Genomic DNA, 20,717 nt, shown 5'->3' with positions numbered 1-20,717 from the left:
ATAAGGAGTTGTTAAATAAGCTGTATTAAAATTTCAGTACAAAAAAATATTTGAAAAATGGCCTAGAATATGTTGTCAGACTTATTGACAGAATGACATAATCATGTTTAACAAGCTACTGACAGCCACAGAGGTAAATAAATACAAAATGAAACAGAGTTTTGATTAAGAAAACAAAAGCTGTACTTTTCTTGCTGGCAGTTACTGATAGCTAATCAACTACTAATATCAAGTCTTCTTTGGCAAATATTTTCTTATATTTATAGAAATAATAACATATAGAGAATATTATATATTTTCTTCTATCACAGAAAATATGCTTTGTGGCTTTACAATGAAATATTGTGAAAGCTGAGTGGTTTTGCTAACCATACCTCTTTATCTGAGATTTAATATTAGTCAGTCCTGTCTGACTCTTTTAGGCCCCATGGACTGAGCATTGCCAGGCTCCTCTGTTCATGAAATTCTCCAAGAAAGAATACTGGAGTGGGCAGCCATTCCCTTCTCCAGGGGATCTTCCTGACCCAGGGAATGCAGATGGATTTATTACTGTCTGAGCCACCAGGGAAGCACCTCTTTATCTGAGATTTAAGACCCTTATATTTTAATGTAAATAAGCATATAAATAGCTTTTATATAAACATAATTTTGTAAATATCATTATAAATGTATATATTTGCTATTAGATGTCAATGGGCAAAGCAGTTCTAAAAATTACTGTTTGTTTCCCTGTTCATGAGAAAAATACAAGCATGGCTTTAAGTTCATGATACAATTTGATTATTAAAAATTTCTGTCAATATGCTATAGGTATAATATCTATATACTTTTGTATAGAAGCACAATTTTTGCAAAGTTACATTAAGAAAATCATACAAAAATGTAATTTTGAAAGCAATTTTCTAGTAATATAAGTGTTAAGTACTGGAAGGCAAAGTAACTCAAATGTGCATTATAAAAAATATTTTAAGGAACAAACCTTAATACTTCCCTCTAAAATAATCAGGTGTATTTGAAATGTAAATATCCTCTCAAATTCTTTAATATATCTTGAATATTTAAAATAATGACCAAAAGCTTTAACATAATGTATTAACATTTAGAATTTCAGAATCCTATCACTTTAAATTATCATATTTGAATTGTTTTTTATTATATTTTGTATGAATAGAGGGACTTGTAATTTTGAAGAGTTCTGGTATTTAGTAGTTAGTTCTGAATATAATAATTTGGACCCCTAAAATTTTCTGTCTATAATGCATATTTCTATTAAAATAATATTTATATCATATCTGAATTCTCCTGATTTATATTGTTTCGATATTTAGCCCAGTTATACTTAATTATCAAAATGTGTTTCTATTCAGCAAACAGTTGAAGAGTTGAATCATTCTCAATGACAATGTAGACAACCAACAGCTTGGACAAGGATAATTACAGAAGCTCATTTCCTGGAAAAGTCCAGTCTGTTAAGACTGAAAGAGGTGGCTATTTTATCTAATGTGCAGACAACATCACAGAGAGTTAGGGAAAATGAAGAAAGGGACTATGTTCCAAACAAAGGAAAAAGGTTATTCTCAAGAAACTGATCATAATGAAATGGAGATCAATGATTTACTTCATAGAGAGTTTAATGATATAATGATGCTCACTGAGGTCAGAATAACCTTTGTTGAAAGTGAGAATTTCAACAAAGAGATACAACATGTAATAAAGTGCCAAACATAAATAAGAGCTAAATAATATAATAACTAAAGTGAAAAATTGAAATAGAGGGGGCCAATAACAAATCAGATCAATTAGAAGAATGGGTCAGTGAAGGCACACACAGGGCAGTGGAATTCATCCAACCAGAGGACCCAACACTGAAAATAATTGGAAAAGAGTGAAGACAACTTAAGGGACTTGTGATTCACCATCAAACAGACAGATGTATGCATTATAGAGGTTTGAGAAGCAGAAAAGAAAAAGGAACAGAAAGCATATTTAAAGAAATTATGGCTGAAAACCTCCAAATCTGGAGAAACAGACAACCAGATCCCTGAAGCCCAGAGAGTATCAAACAAAATGAATCCAAAGAGATCCACACTGAGACACATGCTGCCGCTGCCGCTAAGTCGCTTCAGTTGTGTCCGACTCTGTGCGACGCCATAGACGGCAGCCCACCAGGCTCCACCGTCCCTGGGATTCTCCAGGCAAGAATACTGGAGTGGGTTGCCATTTCCTTCTCCAATGCATGAAAGAGAAAAATGAAAGTGAAGTCGCTCAGTTGTGTCCGACTCTTAGCAACTCTATGGACTGCAGCCTACCAGGCTCTTCCGTTCATGGATTTTCCAGGCAAGAGTACTGGAGTGGGGTGCCATTGCCTTCAATTGTTAAATGTTAAAGACAAAGAGAGAAACTTAAAATTAGAAATAGAAAAACAACTTGTTACATGTGAGGAAAACCCCATAAGTCAATTAGCAGATTTTACTGAAGAAATTCTGCAGGCCAGAAGGGAGTAGGAAGTCATCCGGAAAGGGTTGAAGGATAAAAACTTTCCACTAATGATACTTTACCTGACAAAGTGGTCCTTCAGATTTAAAAGATAGAAAAAGAGTTTTTAAGACAAGCAAAATTTATAGTAGCCCAGTAACACTAAACCTGCCTTTTAAGAAATGAGAAAAGTTACTCAAATTGAAATGAATTACTAACATGAAAACATAAGGAAGTATAAAACTCACCGGTAAAAGTAAATATATAGTTAAATTCAATATAATTATGGTGAGTAAATCACTTATAACTCCAGCATGAAGGTTAAAGAGCAAATGTATTATTAACAAAGAACTTTAACTATAATTATTCATTAACAAATTGTTGTTATTTAGTCACTAAGTCGTGTTCGATTCTTTGTGACTTCCATGGACTATAGCCTGCCAGGCTCCTCTGCCCATGGAATTTTCCAGGCAAGAATACTGGAGTGGGTTGCCACTTCCTCTCCAGGGGATCTCCAGGGATCAAACCCACATGTTCTGCTTGGCAGGTGGAGTCTTTCCCCTTGAGCCACCTGAGAAGCCCTTTTATTAGTGGATAACAATATAAGAAAATTTAATTTGTGACATTAAAAACCTTAACATTTAAGGGGAAAGAATAAAAATAATTTAGAACTTTTGTGCACAAAGTTAGGTTATCATCAGCTTACAACAAATTGTGAAAAGATGATTTACATAGCCTCATATCTACCAGAAAGCAAAAAAACATATAATAGATAAAAAATATAAAGAGAATGGAACCAAAGCATAATACTATAGAAAAATTATCATATTATAAAGGAAGAGAACAAGAGATGAACAATGGAACAAAGGAAGTATAAAAATCCAGAAAACAATTAACAAAATGGCAATAATAAGATCACACCTATTAATAATTACTTTAAATATAAATGAGTCCAAATCTCCAGTCAATGTACATAGAAAGGATAAACTGTTTGTTAGATTTGACACCAAAAGCAAAAGCAACCAATGAAAAAATAAAATGGGACCACATCAAACTAAAAAGCATTTGCCCAGCAAAGGAAACCATCTGCAAAATCAAAGGGCGACTTATGCTGTAGGGGAAAATATTTACAAATCACATATTTGATGAGGTTAATATTCAATATATAAATATAATAATTCATACAACTCAATAGCAAAAAATATCCAATTTAAAAATGGACAGAAAAACTGAATAAACACTTTTATTTAGTGTTTACATTAAATTACATTCATTACATAAGAAAGCTCAAGTATGTGAAAAGGTGCTCAGCATCATTCATCATCAGGGAAGTGCAGTTCAAAACCACAAAGAGATATCACCTCATGCCTGTTAGGATAGGATATCTTTTCTCAAAAAGATAAGAGATAAATATTAGAAAGGAAACGTAAAAGAAGCAACTCTGTGCACTATTGATGGAAATGTAAACTGGTGTAGCCACTGTGGAAAACAGTATGAAGATCACCAAAAAGAAAATTAAAAATAAAATGACCAAATAATCCAGCAGCCCTACTTCTGGGTAAATAGCCAAGGAAGTAAAAATCTATCTCAAAAAGATATCTCTACTCTCATATTCACAGCAGCATTATTCACGATAGCCAAAATACGTAAAAACCTTAAATGTGTATTGACAGATGAATGGATAAAAAATTATGGCTTATATGTATAACAAAATATTATTCAGCTTTACTTACAAAAGAAGGATACTTTCCCATTTGCAACGACATGGATGAATCTGGAAAGCATTATGCTAAAATGAAACAAGCCAGACAGAAAGAAAAATATGGCACGGTACATATCACTTGTATGTGAAATCCAAAAAATAAGTATACAAAGCTAAACTCAGATACAGAGCAGAGTGGGAGTTGCCACAGCTGGGTGGTCAGGGAAATAGGGAGAGACTGGTAGACAGGAATAAACTTTCAGTTAGGAAACTAGCACACACACACACACACAATGATAAATACATGAAATAATGATGGATGTATTAGCTCAATGTGGGAGATACCTTCACAAGGTATTGTGTATGTATATCAAATCTTCACATTATACAAGTTAAATATCACTTACTGTCTCTGAGCATCCGTTTCTTTCTCTATAAATGAAGATAATGATACCTCTCAAGGTTGCTTTGAACATTAGTTGAGATAATATTTACAAGGTGTTGAGTGTTGTAATCTGCTATTACAAACACCAAGTAAGTGACAGGAATTAGAGGGTATTTTATTTTATTTGGTTGAATCAACCAATTAATGATTGATTTAACCATTTAGGTATCTGATTAGTCTCCACAATGGACATGAAAAGAGTATGATGTCATCACTCATAACAATTATTTTTAAATCTAATTGTGTTACACAGTGCTAGACTCTTTAGAAAACAGAAGGAAACCATATTTCCACCTTTAAGAACACTGCCTGTCCATAAAGAAGTAAGCAAGTAGTTGAGAATTCAGCCAACACTACATGAAAGAAATGAGTGATCCATTGCAAGGGGCTTTCTAAATATACAATAGGACCTTAGAGAAAGAAGAATGGTGAGTGCACAGCAAGGACTGGAAAAAACTCCCTGAGTTAGGACTTAGAGAGTAAATGAAACCTAAGTAGGTGGAATGGAAAATAAAGTTATTCTGAAATGAGGATGCAGAAAAGAAAGGTCAAGGACTTTGGAGTCAGAGTAGAACTGGCTGTGCCTTCCTTCGCCTCATCCATTTAATAGCTGCAATATCTCAGGAAGTAATTAAAGCCTGTTTCATTATAATGGCAGGTGGATAATAACACTGCCTGGTATTATCAAATGGTGCTTGTACCATGGGGCAACCATTCGGAAAGATCGAGAACACAGACAGATACACCTGGGCCACATCATAAAATTGACTTATGATACTGGGTCAGTGTGTTATGAGTGCTTAATGGTGTAGAAACCAAGGATCCGTGGTCCTTCCTCTGCCCCCATCTGGGTGAATCTCTGTCCCGAGAGATTTCAGTTAACAATGAACAGAGGAAGACCTTTGATGAGAAACTAGGGAGGCCTCAAGGGACTCTGTGCTCTTTCATCTGCATCTTTATTCATTAGTCTGTCACATTACTTGTGCTGTTACATTGGAACACTCAGGAGAAAGCAATTTAAAGAATATCTGAGTCACTATTCTTAAGAATCTTTAAATTGGAATTTTTTGGTCTGGTCTAGATGATTTATTACATGTCAGTAAGAGGTAAGGGAGGGTTCTATGTAGGGAAATGTGAGGAACTGAGATCAAGATGAGAATTAACATGTGCACACACACATTCATACTGACACACACACTCACACACCCCCACACATATACACTTGCATACACACACACATACTTGCACATGCCACACATAAACACACCTGCACTCATATACATACACACCCATACACACAACCATGCTCACAGAGACACACTTACATACATATACACACGCTCACATACATACATACCCATACACACAGACACACCCACACTCACAAACCCACACTCACATACATACACACACTCTTACACTCACACACACACACACACACACACACACAATGAGTCTGAAAAGCAAAAGCCCTAAAACACAGAGAGTGGGGGGATTATTTTATATCTCCCAGATCGTATGTTGGTACCTGGTCAGGAGAAAAACTGCCTGCCTGAGCTTGACTCCAAGAGGTGATGGAGCACCGCAGTGTTAGTTGAGCGATTCATCATTGTTATCTGCCCCATACCACACACAGACACAAAATATGGCACCAATTCACAGAGGAGCAAACCATATAGCAGCCAGGCTATATGGTAAAAGGCTGGAAGTGTTGATACCAACTGCCCTAAAAGCAAGGTTCTGGCCTTCCCCGTATCTGACATTCCCTCAGGCTCATCAAACGGCTTCTTTCCTCAGACTTTCATTCAAGTTAGTATCACTGGACATCCAGGTTTGGGGCCAGCTCTTAAGGAAAGCAGCTGAGCCAGGCGGCAGCCTGGATTGGATCCCATAAAATAAACACTACGAAGCGAGGGACTGCAACTGTCCTCACTTATGTGGCTTCATTTTTTTAAAAACCGTTATAAAATAAAACACATCTATAGAAATCAATAACAAAACGAACATACAAGCTGAGCAAATTATTATATAGTGAAAGCCTTTATTACCATAGCTCAAATAGGACAGAAATTTTCTCACCTCCCATGTGGCCTCATCCCAGTTACAAGCCCCTCTCTTCCTCCAAAAGGACCCACCATCTCCATTTCCTAATAACCTCTCTGGTGTTTTTTTTTTTGTTTGTTTGTTTTTAAGTGACATCACCTAAGTGCGTGTCCCTAGACAGTATAGTTTAGTCTTGACCATTTAAAACAATGTGATTGATGTACATGTTAAATCTTTTTAGTCTATCGGCTTTCCCTTTACCTCTCTTTTTTGTTGAAGGACCTAGGCACTTTGCCTTGTGTACTCAGCCCACTTTAACTCTTGGTGCAGCTTAACTTGCTCCAGTAACCTCTGTATCTCCTGCAATTTGGTAGCTGGATCTGGAGGCTCCATCAGACCCAGGTTTGAGCTCCTCAGGATATGATACTGAGAATGCTCCTCAGAATATGATGTTGTTCCCTCATGTCAGGGAACCCAATTCAACGAATTTTCTCTTTTTTGTGTGTCACATTAGATATCATTGTTCCTCAGTGTTTAGATTCAATTCCCTGAGGATTGCACATTGTTGATACTCTTGGTTTTTCATTAATTTTTCAGCCTTAATGGGAATACTTTTATAAAGAGACACTGTTCCTTCATCTATCACTAGATTTCCTGGTTACAGAGTTCGTATAGGTAGAAACTAACACAGTGCTGTAAAGCAATTACCCTTCAATTAAAATTAAATACATTTTTTTAAAAAGCCACACTAAGAAAAGGCAAAATAAATGACTGGTTCATTTCTTTTTTTTTTTTTTTTTTTTTTACTTTACAATATTGTATTGGTTTTGCCATACATCAACATGCATCCACCATGGGTGTACACGTGTTCCCCATCCTGAACCCCCCTCCCACCTCCCTCCCCATACCATCCCTCTGGGTCGTCCCAGTGCACCAGCCCCAAGCATCCAGTACCGTGCATCGAACCTGGACTGCTGACTCGTTTCATATATGATATTATACATATTTCAATGCCATTCTCCCAAATCATCCCACCCTCTCCCTCTCCCACAGAGTCCAAAAGACTCTTCTATACATCAGTGTCTCTTTTGCTGCCTCGCATATAGGGTTGTCATTACCATCTTTCTAAATTCCATATATATGCGTTAGTATACTGTATTGGTGTTTTTCTTTCTGGCTTACTTCACTCTGTATAATAGGTTCCAGTTTCATCCACCTCATTAGAACTGATTCAAATGTATTCTTTTTAATGGCTGAGTAATATTCCATTTTGTACTTGTACGACTCCTTCCTTATCCACTCGTCTGCTGATGGACATCTAGGTTGCTTCCATGTCCTGGCTATTATAAACAGTACTGTGATGAACATTGGGGTACACGTGTCTCTTTCCCTTCTGGTTTCCTCAGTGTGTATGCCCAGCAGTGGGATTGCTGGATCATATGGCAGTTCTATTTCCAGTTTTTTAAGGAATCTCCACACTGTTCTCCATAGTGGCTGTACTAGTTTGCATTCCCACCAAGAGTGTAAGAGGGTTCCCTTTTCTCCACACCCTCTCCAGCATTTATTGTCTGTAGATTTCTGGATAGCAGCCACTCCGACCGGCATGAGATGGTACCTCATAGTGGTTTTGATTTGCATTTCTCTGATAATGAGTGATGTTGAGCATCTTTTCATGTGTTTGTTAGCCATCTATATTGACCAGTTCCTATTCTAATGAATAGGCTTAACATAATTATTTTTTACCATCATTATGAATTCATAGATATAAGTATGTTTTTTATTTCAATACATTGTAATTATTATCCTTTCCTGAAGCTCAAACTATCCCATTTTGACCTGTAGGGACCTCTTCAAGTAGGCTGTATTTTTATCATGTTTACTTTTTATTATTTTCTATGTTTATACATATATAGATATTCTGATGCCTGACCCAGACGTGGAATCAGTCATTTATTCAAGAAATGAGTTTCCATGAAAAATGAATTATATTGTAAGGCTATAATAAGAATAATAAGGATGATCCTCATGCAGTATCCACATAGGAGAGAAGAATAGAGTAACTTAGTTAATTCTTCTCTATGATATGTTGGGTTACAGATGGAAAAGTTCATTGTTTTCTTATGGTACAAGCTATTGGGTATGACTGCAACCCATCTTGAGTAATGTAAAAGAGATATAAGGTAAGGTAAATGTGAGCGGCTTCCCCTGTACAAACTTGTTACAGGGTAAAATTAATTTGTCATTAACTGCTACACATTGTTATAGATGAGCGAATATTAAGGACAGAAGGATGGCACTGGCCATTTGGGGCTTGCTATAGAATGTATGTGTGTACCCCCTAAAATCTGTATGTTTAAATCACAATTGGTAGTATTTGAGGGGAGCTTGCCTGGAAAATCCCATGGGCGGAGGAGCCTGGTAGGCAGCAGTCCATGGGGTTGCGAAGAGTCAGACACGACTGAGCAGCTTCACTTTCACGTTTCACTTTCATGCATTGGAGAAGGAAATGGCAACCCACTCCAGTGTTCTTGCCTGGAGAATCCCAGGGATGGGAGAGCCTGTTGGGCTGCCGTCTATGGGGTCACACAGAGTTGGACACAACTGAAGTGACTTAGCAGTTTAGAAGGTGATTAAGTCATAAGGGTGGAGCTTCCATGAATAGGATTAGTGCCTATTCATGACATGTAAAAACACAGAGAAAAGAAATACAGGCATCTGTGATCCAGGGTTTGGGTTCTCCATAAACACTGCACCTCCCTACACCTTGATCTTGGACTTTCCAGGTCCCAAAACTGATAAATACATTTGTGTTGTTCATAAGCCTGCAAATCTATCATTTATCACCACACTGAGGTGCATAACAACTCCCCCACAGAATAAAAATGGAAAACAACAACCAAAAGAACCATACAGGAAGAAAAACCTGATATCCTAAAGACTTGAAATTGTCACCCGGAGAATTTTATAACTGACTGACTATTTAAGGTGGAAGTTTACATGGTGAGTGGTGTCAGTTATTCATGATTGCGACTGTATGCAAGGTATAGAAGTTTACATTTGTTCATATTGTCCAAAATTGTTGAATATTTATTAGAAGTAGGAAGTGGGCTCAGAAACATAAGAGTGAATTATAGTGAGCATGTCCTGGTCTGCTGTATGTCTAAGGCTCTTGCTAAAATTGGTCCATGGATATATGTGCCTGTAGTATCACAATGAATTTATTTATGTAGTAGATATAGATATTTGATTATTTATGTGTTATTTCCTAGAGTCTAATGGTATAAAGGGATTGAGTCCATAGGTTTCTTGGCCCATTCAACCTTGATTGAGTAGATTAACTAAAGTAACTAGAGAAATACTGGGAGGTGTTTGCACATTTTTAATTGACTTCTTATATCACAAATCCTTTTAAATTTTGTTTTATGCTAGTTTCTTTTAATCTTATTTACTTTACTTTAATCTGATTTCAAACAACTGTTTTTGCTAGACTCTGAACTTTGACAAGCATTAGCTCTTTATATACTTATATATCTCACAATACATAATCTACTCAGGGATCATTTTCATTTCAATAATTACTGCCCAAGAGCCTGATGTCATCCTTAATAAGCATGAAATAAATGAATAAATGTGTCTTTCAGATGTTTGGGATGGGCTTTCAGATGAAGAATCCCAAAATCCCAGTATTATACATCTCCAATGATAAACTCTCAAAAAACAGTAAGAGTGAAACCAACATAGAATGAGTGCTATGCTGGGACATTTGAGAGGTATTTCCAGGAAGAATCATGTCTTTCTATAGCTTATATGCACGGTATAGAAAGTCATAGAATAGTGAAGCTTGAGAATTGGAAAGGACCTTGAAAATAGAAGACTAATATAATTTCCCAATATTACACAGTGGTGTATTTCTCAATACTACACATATAGTATACCCAAGGCAAGATAAATCCATGTTTCTAGATTTCTAATTTAAAAGAATTAGTGAAACCACTTGATATTCAAAAGCTGTGAATTTACTGAAGAGATAAACTCAGCCTGAAACATTCATAGTTGAGTGGATGATACACATCAGTTTAAACATGTCTTCACAATCATTATTATTATGGAATTATAGCAGGAAAGACAAAATGAGCTTCAGCTGCACTAATTATTTTATAAATTAGTTTAAAGCATTAGAATGATGAGAGCTGTTGAACAATGCAAGAGCAGCACTGATTTTTTATTTATAGAGGTGCTGAAGTACAGTATTTGTCAAATTTCTTTACAGTGTCTTTCCATTTCAGAAATTATGTTTTCCTTTATTTTTTTTCTATGCATACTCTCTCTATGCATGTCTCAACTATATTGTTTTTTAATTTCTAGTCTTTTTATTAGTTTAACAGAAGTAAAAATCTTGAATTCCTACAATTTTTTTGCAGTTCTTCTCTTTCTGAGTTTAATAGCATTTCATCAGTTTGGGGGAAAGGTAAATAAAATACTTGAAAATCATTTAGAGAAATTCTGAAGAAATACTTGAGTGAATTTTATATCCACAACAAAACTAGCAACAATAAGTCAAAATTTATACTGGACCAAATGCTTTTAATTTCCTTGCAAATGTAATTATCTCTATACACAGATGGCAGGTAAAGCAGCTCGTTATATAAAAGAAAGTACATGAATAATTGCTATACAGTAGTTTGAACAACAAAAGCAAGTTGTTTCACGCATAAAATGATAGAATAAAAGATGTAGTGAGTTCTTTATGGAGTTAAGAAAGAGGGGATCTGATTGACATTTTAGTTTCAATTACACAAAATCGTAACGATTCACTATCATAAACGATAGTGAATTAATGGTGGAGAGCACATCTAAACAGATGCTTATAATTGCAGAATGCTGCGACCTGTCTCATTGCAGGTCTTTGGGAATAGCTGAAACATTCACATAAACAATGTTTAGCTGATGGAAAGCTGGCCAACAAGCACTGCTGAACACCTAAAACAAAAATACAGGTAAGCAAGCATTCAGGAAAGGCTGCCATGTTCTAACAGAAGCAGCCATTAAGCCAATAGTTAAAGCTACAGAACCATTTGGCATGTATTTTCTTAGGACACAGAAGGCCATATAACATAATGAATAGTGCTTTATACTTTCCTAATAAATATATGAATTTTTCTACCACATGTTTTAATTAATACTCATCTTGGATTATCATTAGAGATTTAAAATTTTATTAAAAATTTAATTTTGCCTATACTATGAAAAACAAAAAAATTAATGAGGAAATGAAAATGCATTTTAATTGCTGATTGTAGGCACATATAAGGAAAGGAAAAGTTGAAAAGTTAAAGATTTGTTTCCAAAATAAGACCTTTTCTCAGTAACATTTTTAAAGTCTGAGAATGCACACCTTATTTTTGATGAACCAATAAATTTTTAATCATTTAGAGGGCTGGTATGGGGAGGGAGGTGGGAAGGGGGTTCAGGATGGGGAACACATGTACACCCGTGGTGGATTCATGTTGATGTATGGCAAAACCAATACAATATTGTAAAGTAATTAGCCTCCAATTAAAATAAATAAATTTATATAAAAAAAGAAAAAATATATTTCCAGATTTCAAAAAATGTGTCTGAATTTGAATTATACTGTGGGAAAAAAGATTACCTTGACCAAGTGTTGCGGTCCTTTAATGGACCAGAACCTGGTGGTCCAGAGTCCACCGATAAGAAAGTAAAGGAAAGAGAAAGAGGCTGATATTCCTTGGTTTACACAGAAAGCCAATAAAGCCCCTGCACGGGGCTTGCTCTTTTCACAGAGGTCTCAGGCACCCTCTCGGTTGGGTGAAGGCACAGAGCGCCTTCTCTAAAGGGTCTTAGTAGCCCAGGCAGGAGAGTGAACTCAGAGAGCCTCTGCACTCCAAAGAAATAGCCTGAGAGAGAGAGGAAGGGAGAGAGAGAGAGAAACAGAGAGAGAGAGAAAGCAAGACACAGGGACCAGAGCTCTGATGGAGCAAAGGTGTTTTAATCAACATGGTGTGGCATATATACTGTAGTTATTCTCAGCAAAGATAAAGATTAAAATTCCAGACTTACAAAACATAGGCGATCCATATTAAAGACAGAAAGTTGTAAATAATCACTTTTACCCTATGGTTCACAAGAAGGAAGAGGGTACTTATCACCATATAGAAAAACTAATGAAGGAAATGCCTCAATCCCTCAGCCCCAGGAGAGGCTTGCCTCTCCTCTTAGTTCCAGAATATTCAGGAATTAATAAGGAACAGAGGATTCCTGACAGATCCAAAACAGCACACAGGAAGCCTCCTGTTAAATGCTTCCTGACAACCAAGGAACAAATATGATGAATTTTTAGTTATTTTATACTTAATATTATTTGGTTTGTGCATCTAATTACTTGATGAATAAAGTGCCGACTATTGAGAACAGACATTTAGTGAAATAGTCAAATATTTCTACTTAAATCATTATGACTACATGATTAAAATAATTTCAAATTTAAATCCAGAACCTCCTGATAAATATATATATATATATATATAATTTATCCACAATATATAAAAGAGGTTTTCATCCTCTAGAATCAGAATGGAGAATGAAAATCATATCACTTAAACAGTATCAAATGCCTCATAGCTTTGACAATTTTCTGAATTAAAGGAGTTATGCTCATACATTGCTATACTTACTAGTACTCCTGGGAAAATCACTCTAAATAAAAAACTTGCCATGTTTGGAAGATAGGACTGTGTTATAGGATATAAGGAAGCCACTCTTTAACATTTCAATTGGTAATTAATGACTACACTTCCTTATAGTATATATCATATGTACACAGGAGAATAAAATGAACAGTGTAAAAATTGAGTTGCTCAACACACACATTCTCAACAGTTGAACAAAGTCATGCTCTGTCTTCTTGCTTCAGGTCTCACGCTGTAAATAAGTGGCCATTAAAGGTACATTTAGTGCTACAGTTCTTGCATTTTTGTGCCCTTTTTTTGATGGGTTTGCTCTTTGAAATGGTCCCCAAACTGAGGGCTTGTCTGGTGCTCCTAGGTAAGACTGTGATGTGTCAGGGAGAGAGCACAGGTGTCAGATAATCTTTCAGGTATGAGTTATGGTGCTATTGGCCATGAGTTCAATGTTAATGAATCAACAGTTTATACTCAGTAAGATACTTTTAAAAAATAACACACAAAACAAGGCTGTGTATTGATTGATTAAAAAAATGTGTGACCAGCGGTTCACAGGAAACTAATCCTGTGTTTCTTCCCAGTGAAATGGTTCAGTGTTGGCTAATTTGGTGTTTGTTGTGACTTCATAGAATATAACATCCACAGATAAAGAGAGCTGACTGCATTTAACTCAGCTGCGGTAAAGGGAAAGCAGTGACAGATGATAAATAAATGGGTGTGGCTGAATGAGTACAAGCAATTCCTAAGTGTTAATTATATAAGGCATTGTGCTAGGCACGGTGAGTTTTATAACATTTAAATATATATTTATATGTGCTCAGTCACTCAGTCATGTCTGACCTGTTGTAGCCACATGGACTGTAGCCCGCCAGGGTCCTCTGCCCAAGGCATTTTTCAGGCAAAAATACTGGAGTTGCCATGCCCTGCTCCATTTCTTCCCTAAACAGGGATTAAACCCACGTCTCTTGTGTCTCCTGCCATTTGCAGTGGATTCTTTACCACTAGCGCCACCTGGGAAGCCCACATTTTGATATATATGCATATATCTATAAATGCTATAACATAACAAACTATGTACTTAGTTTTTTCTAGAACAAGGTATGTAAGTAAAACTTTTATAGAATGGAACATATAAATTACCAGAGGACTCTAGAGAAAGATGCCATAACTTTTGATTGAAGGAGACCAGGGTAGTTTCTCTTTTAAGTTAATACCGAAGCTTAAAGAAAGGATACAAATTGGACATGTAGCAACAGAATTCAGCCATCTCATGGACGTCAGCAAAAAATGAACAGACTGTAGATGGTCCCATACTTGTGGTTCTACAAAATGATTTTTCAACTTCACTATGGTATGAGAGTGAAATGTATTCAGTAGAAACTATATTTTGAATTGTGAATTTTGATCTTTTCCTGGGCTAGCACTGTATGGTGTGATGCTCTCATGATGCTGGGCAGTGGAAATGGCAATTCACACTCATGAAGGTGAACAACTGATACACTTACAACCATTCTGAACTCACGCAACTATTCTGTTTTTCACTTGCAGTACAGTAGTCAGTAAATTCCATGATTTGTTCAACACTGTATCATAAAATAGCTTTGTGTTAGATGATTTTGCCTAACTGTGAAATAATGTAAGTGTTCTGAGCACATTTAACATAGGCGACATGAAGCTGTGATGTTTGGTAGGTTGGATATATTAAATGTATTTTTGATCTATGGTATTTTAACTAACTAACAGGTTTTTCAAGAAGTAACCCCATCATAAGTTGAGAAAGATAAGCAGTGGCCAAAAATTATTGTGTTTAATAAATAAATGGTTTATAAGTTAGCCTGGATACTCCTAGAAGCAAATATCAGGACAGAATTAAGTGTATAAGGATTTTATTCAGTTCAGCTCAGGTACTAAGTCATGTCCCACTCTTTGTGACCCCATGAAACACAGCACACCAGGCCTCCCTGTCCATTACCAACTCCCAGAGTTTACCCAAACTCATGTCCATTGAGTCGGTGATGCCATCCAACCATCTCATCCTCTGTCATCCCCTTCTCCTCCTGCCCTCAGTCTTTCCCAGCATCAGGGTCTTTTCCAATGAGCCTGTTCTTCGCATCAGGTGGCCAAAATAATAGAGTTTCAGCTTCAACATCAGTCCTTCCAATGAACGCCCAGGACTGATCTCTTTTAGGATGGACTGGTTGGATCTCCTTGCTGTCCAAGGGACTCTCAAGAGTCTTCTCCAACACCACAGTTCAAAAGCATCAGTTCTTCAGCACTCAGCTTTCTTCACAGTCCAACTCTCACATCCATACATGACCACTGGAAAAACCATAGCCTTGACTAGATGGAGCTTTGTTGGCAAAGTAATGTCCCTGCTTTTTAATATGCTATCTAAGTTGGTCATAACTTTCCAATTTTCCATAACTTTCCAACTTTCATAACTTTTTCTTTTAATTTCATGGCTGCAATCACCATCTGCTGTGATTTGGGAGCCCCAAAAAATAAAAGTCTGACACTGTTTCCCCATCTATTTGCCATGAAGTGATAGGACCAGATGCCATGATCTTAGTTTTCTTTATGTTGAGCTTTAAGCCAACTTTTTCAGTCTCCTCTTTGGCTTTCATCAAGAGGCTCTTTAGTTCTTCTTCACTTTGCCATAAGTGTGATGTCATCTGCATATCTGAGGGTTTTTTTTAATATAAATTTATTTATTTTAATTGGAGGCTAATTACTTTACAATATTGTATTGGTTTTGCCATACATCAACATGAATCTGCCACGGGTATACAGGTGTTCCCCATCCTGAACCCCCCTCCCACCTCCCTCCCCGTACCATCCCTCTGGGTCGTCTCATTGCACCAGTCTCCTGGCAATCTTGATTCCAGCTTGTGCTTCCTCCAGCCCAGAGTTTCTCATGATGTACTCTGCATATAAGTTAAATAAGCAGAGTGACAATATACAGACTTGATACACCCCTTTTCCTATTTGGAACCAGTCTGTTGTTCCATGTCCAGTGCTAACTGTTGCTTCCTGACCTGTATACAGGTTTCTCAAGAGGCAGATCAGGTGGTCTGGTATTCCCATCTCTTGAAAAATTTTCCATAGTTTATTGTGATCCACAGAGTCAAAGGTTTTGGCATAGTCAATAAAGCAGAAATAGATGTTTTTCTGGAACTCTCCTGCTTTTTTTGATGATCCAATGGATATTGGCAACTTGAGCTCTGGTTCCTCTGCCTTTTCTAAAACCAGCTTGAACATCTGGAAGTTCACGGTCCACCTATTGCTGAAGCCTGGCTTGGAGAATTTTGAGCATTACTTTACTAGTGTGTGAGTTGAGTGCAATTGTGTGGTAGTGTGAGCATTCTTTGGCATTTTGCATTTGAGCATTCTCTGGCTGTGCTTTGCTGGAGCAGCTGTGAAGAGATACCCCATGTCCAAGGTAAGAGAAACCCAAGTAAGACGGTAGGTGCTGAGAGAGGGCATCAGAGGTCAGACAGAATGAAACCACAGTCACAGAACACTAGCCAATCTGATCACATGGACCACAGCCTTGTCTAACTCAATGAAACTAAGCTATGCTGAGTGGGGCCACCCAAGACGGATGGGTCATAGTGGAGAGGTCTGACAGAATGTGGTCCACTGTAGAAGGGAACGGCAAACCACTTCAGTATTCTTGCCTTGAGAACCCCATGAACAGTATGAAAAGGGTTTTATTAGGAACACCCAAATGAGGATAAATATGGAGAGGTCTGGAAAAGTCAGGGAGGGCAAATCTGATCCTGAGTGATGGAGAGAGGGGAGGAAGGTCACCAGTGTCAACCAATGAGTAATGTCAACTTCAGAAGCATCTTGTCCCTCCAAGGAGAAAGCTACTGTGCTCAGTAATTGGCTGGGAGCCATCCATGAGGAGTTGACTTTAACACAAAGGATACTGGTTTCAAAATGGCAGCACAGGGACCTCTGCTCAGTTACATTCTTGATGGGGAGTTCTCATAATCAACACAGACTGTGAGCTGAGTGATTTATTTATAATCAGGCTTATAAAGTATGTTATAATATTCATCTAAAAATATCAGTATATTAGTTGTCACCATTAGCTAGGCAAGATTTTGAAAAGTGAGCAGAGTGTGAATCCTAGATGCCACATATATAGTATATATAAGAAAGACAACTAATGCCTCTGAGTCATGTTTTCTTAACCGTAAAATCATAAGTATCCAAACCTCATATTTGTCATAAGGAATAAACATAATAATGCATGTAAATAGTCCAACACTAATGTCCAGCACCTACAGGGAGTAACAGTGGTAATACACTTATGATTTTAAATCTAAAAAAAGTATATTCTCAAGATTCTGAAAGATTATTCTCTTCTTTAGATAATCAAGGTTAGCTCACTTCTAGTAAAAGAGGTATTAATGAAATATTATGTCTTGTTCTCTGTCACTAAGGTGTGCCGAATGATTTGTAAAAGTAATTTAAAAGGCAAGCAGTTATAAAGTCACTTGTCAAAGAAGTTCATTTTGTCTGCATAACTCATGAAAGTCAGTATGGTTTCTTTATGGAATTGTTCCACATGTGATATGAAAGCATTTTCATACTGTCAACAAAATAGCCATTGCATGAGAAATTATTACTTAGCACACCTATCCATTAACTAAAGTGTACACCTACACACCATTAGGAAATGAAGGAAATGTAACAAAGTCACACCGAATTGATTTTTAATCTGGTTAGATTCTTAGGTTATTATTCTTTACAATTACAGTTACTAAGTTGCACATTCCAATAATTTTTCACAAGTATACTCAAAGCGTGCCATGAATAAGACTATTGACTGTATGCTTCTACTGTGTGTGTGTGTGTGTGTGTGTGTGTGTGTGTGTACACACAGAGTAAATATAAAGACACTTCAAAAAGAATAAAGTTCCTCAGATTTCCTTTGGGGATTACAAAATAATTTTATATAGTGAAAACAAAGTAATGACAAAAAAAATCTATTAATTGAATGTGGTCTGAAAAGCTTCATTTAATACTCTGCTTGAGTGAAATATAATAAAATTGTACATCCAGAATCAAAATCTTGATTATTTTACGTTTAAAATAAAACCCTTAGTTTCAGAGGTAGAGAACACAGAGCCAATTCTAAGTCTTAATTAGCACATATTCTTACAAATACATGCAGATATCCCCTTTGCTAGCTACTATTTATGAGGTTTCCTTGTCCTGAGAAATATCTTCTTCAAGATAAATGTATCCATTTAGGATGAATACAAGACTGTTTTATCATATATCATGCGAAAAGATTTATGATAATTAACACAGAACCTTCATGTATGGCTTCAGTTTCAAAGAACTTGCCTGTATATCAGAAGATGGAACCATAGTTCAAGCCGGAATTAAGCAGGCACCAAGGCAGTTTAGACAGAGGAAGAGTGTGAGTGATGATGTAGAATCATCATCAACAAATATGTATTGAGAATCTCATGTAAGTCAGGACTATTCTAAGAACTGGAATATAGTTGTAAGTAAAATAATAAGTCTCTGTCTTTCTTAATTTTCTGTTCCTGCAGGAGACCACAAACAATAAACAAACAACAGAATTACCTATACTATGAGGAGCTATCGCTCAGATTAGACGGGAGCACAGAGGCTGGAGACAAACTGCAAGGCTTTGAATCTCTGCTCCGCCACTTTATAACTCTGAGTCTAAGACTGACTAACTCTCAGTTGCCTTAAGTTCCCCACATGCAAAATGAGGATAATAAAACTGTCTCCTAGTGTTGTTATGAGGATGAAATGAATCCATATAAGTAAGGTTATTTGGACAGTGGATGGAACATAAAGTCGTAGAAATACCTGCTATCATCATTATTAATATCATTTATCATATGGATAAAAGAGCTCTGGGGGAAATTCAGCACTTATATTGGAGGGGGTGTTGGTATTTGATAGAGGATGGTCAGGGAAGGCCTCTGACTACAGGACACGAGCGAGATCTAAAGATGATGATGACAGAATCTTGCTGCCCTTTGGATGGAGAGTGTCCAGGCAGAGGTACAACAAGTACAAAGGCCTGTAGGCCACTTTAGGAGCTTGGCTTTTATTGACATTGATGTGGGAAAAGTAGAGAAGTTTTGGCAAAATATGACATGATATAATGTATTGTTGGAGAAGGCAATGGCACCCCACTCAAGTACTCTTGCCTGGAAAATCCCATGGACGGAGGAGCCTGGTAGGCTGCAGTCCATGGGGTTGCACAGAGTCAGACACGACTGAAGTGACTTAGCAGCAGCAGCAGCAGCATAATGTATTGTAAACAGATCACACTGACCGCTCTACAGAGAATAGGAAAGAGGCAGGCATATCGGAAGCTATTGCAATAATCTGGAAGAGAAGGTGGTGGGTTGGACCAAGGTGATACCAGTGATGATACAAAAAAGAACAAAGAATGGAAGTGTATGTCTATTTCATAGATAGATCTGATGGGACTTTTTGACAGACAAGGTCTGGGTTATGAAAGACAAGCCACATTGTCTCCCAGGTTTTTAATCCTGAGAAATTACAAGCATAGTTTCCATTTATCAAAAATGGAACACCAGTGGATGGAAAATGTTTTGGTCCCACTAAAAATGTAAATTGTAAGCAAGGACACACCTCACACAGATTATAAAAACATGGATCAAAAAAACGGGATGTAGAAGGTATACCACGTGTGTACAGCCAAGTTCATGGAAATCTTGGAGTTAAGCCAAGGATATTGTTTTGGAGATTAGGAGTTATTCAAATCATCTCTCTTTCCTCCTTCCCTCCCTATTTTATCTTCCTCCATTTCCTTCCTTTCCCTGAATAGGAGACGATCTTTAAATTTTTCTCAGTACTTTGTACTCAGATACTTTGAACTCATTGGAAGATTGAGTATGATTTTTCATCTGAAGTAAATTTTGTCACTTGAACAAAACAGAAGCTATTGTAAAAGGATAGGATGTTTAAGAACCCACTTGGATTTTCTTCTTTGTTCTTCTCTACCCAGAGTGCATGAAACACTGTGAAGGGCCCCATCTCTCTCTTCTTGTATCTTTCCACTCATCTAACACCTGCTTCATGTGATCTTTTAGAGCATCACAAAGAGCACCTTGAAATGTGTAAAGTATATTGATTCCAATTCTTCGTAAACAATATGCTTAGAGGTAAGTTATTCTTGAGCTTCTGGGTTTTTATTTTTCATTCAGTGTTTCACTAAAATAATTTCAAAACATCTCAGTATGATTTCTTTTCATGTTAACATATAAAGTTAATTTTCCTTGTGATTTTCTCATTAGAAACATTTCTAAAAGCTAACACTGAA

Source organism: Bos javanicus, chromosome 16 (assembly GCF_032452875.1).
Source record: "Bos javanicus breed banteng chromosome 16, ARS-OSU_banteng_1.0, whole genome shotgun sequence".
Classification (NCBI taxonomy): Eukaryota; Metazoa; Chordata; class Mammalia; order Artiodactyla; family Bovidae; genus Bos; species Bos javanicus.
Note: the sequence above shows the minus strand (reverse complement) of the source record.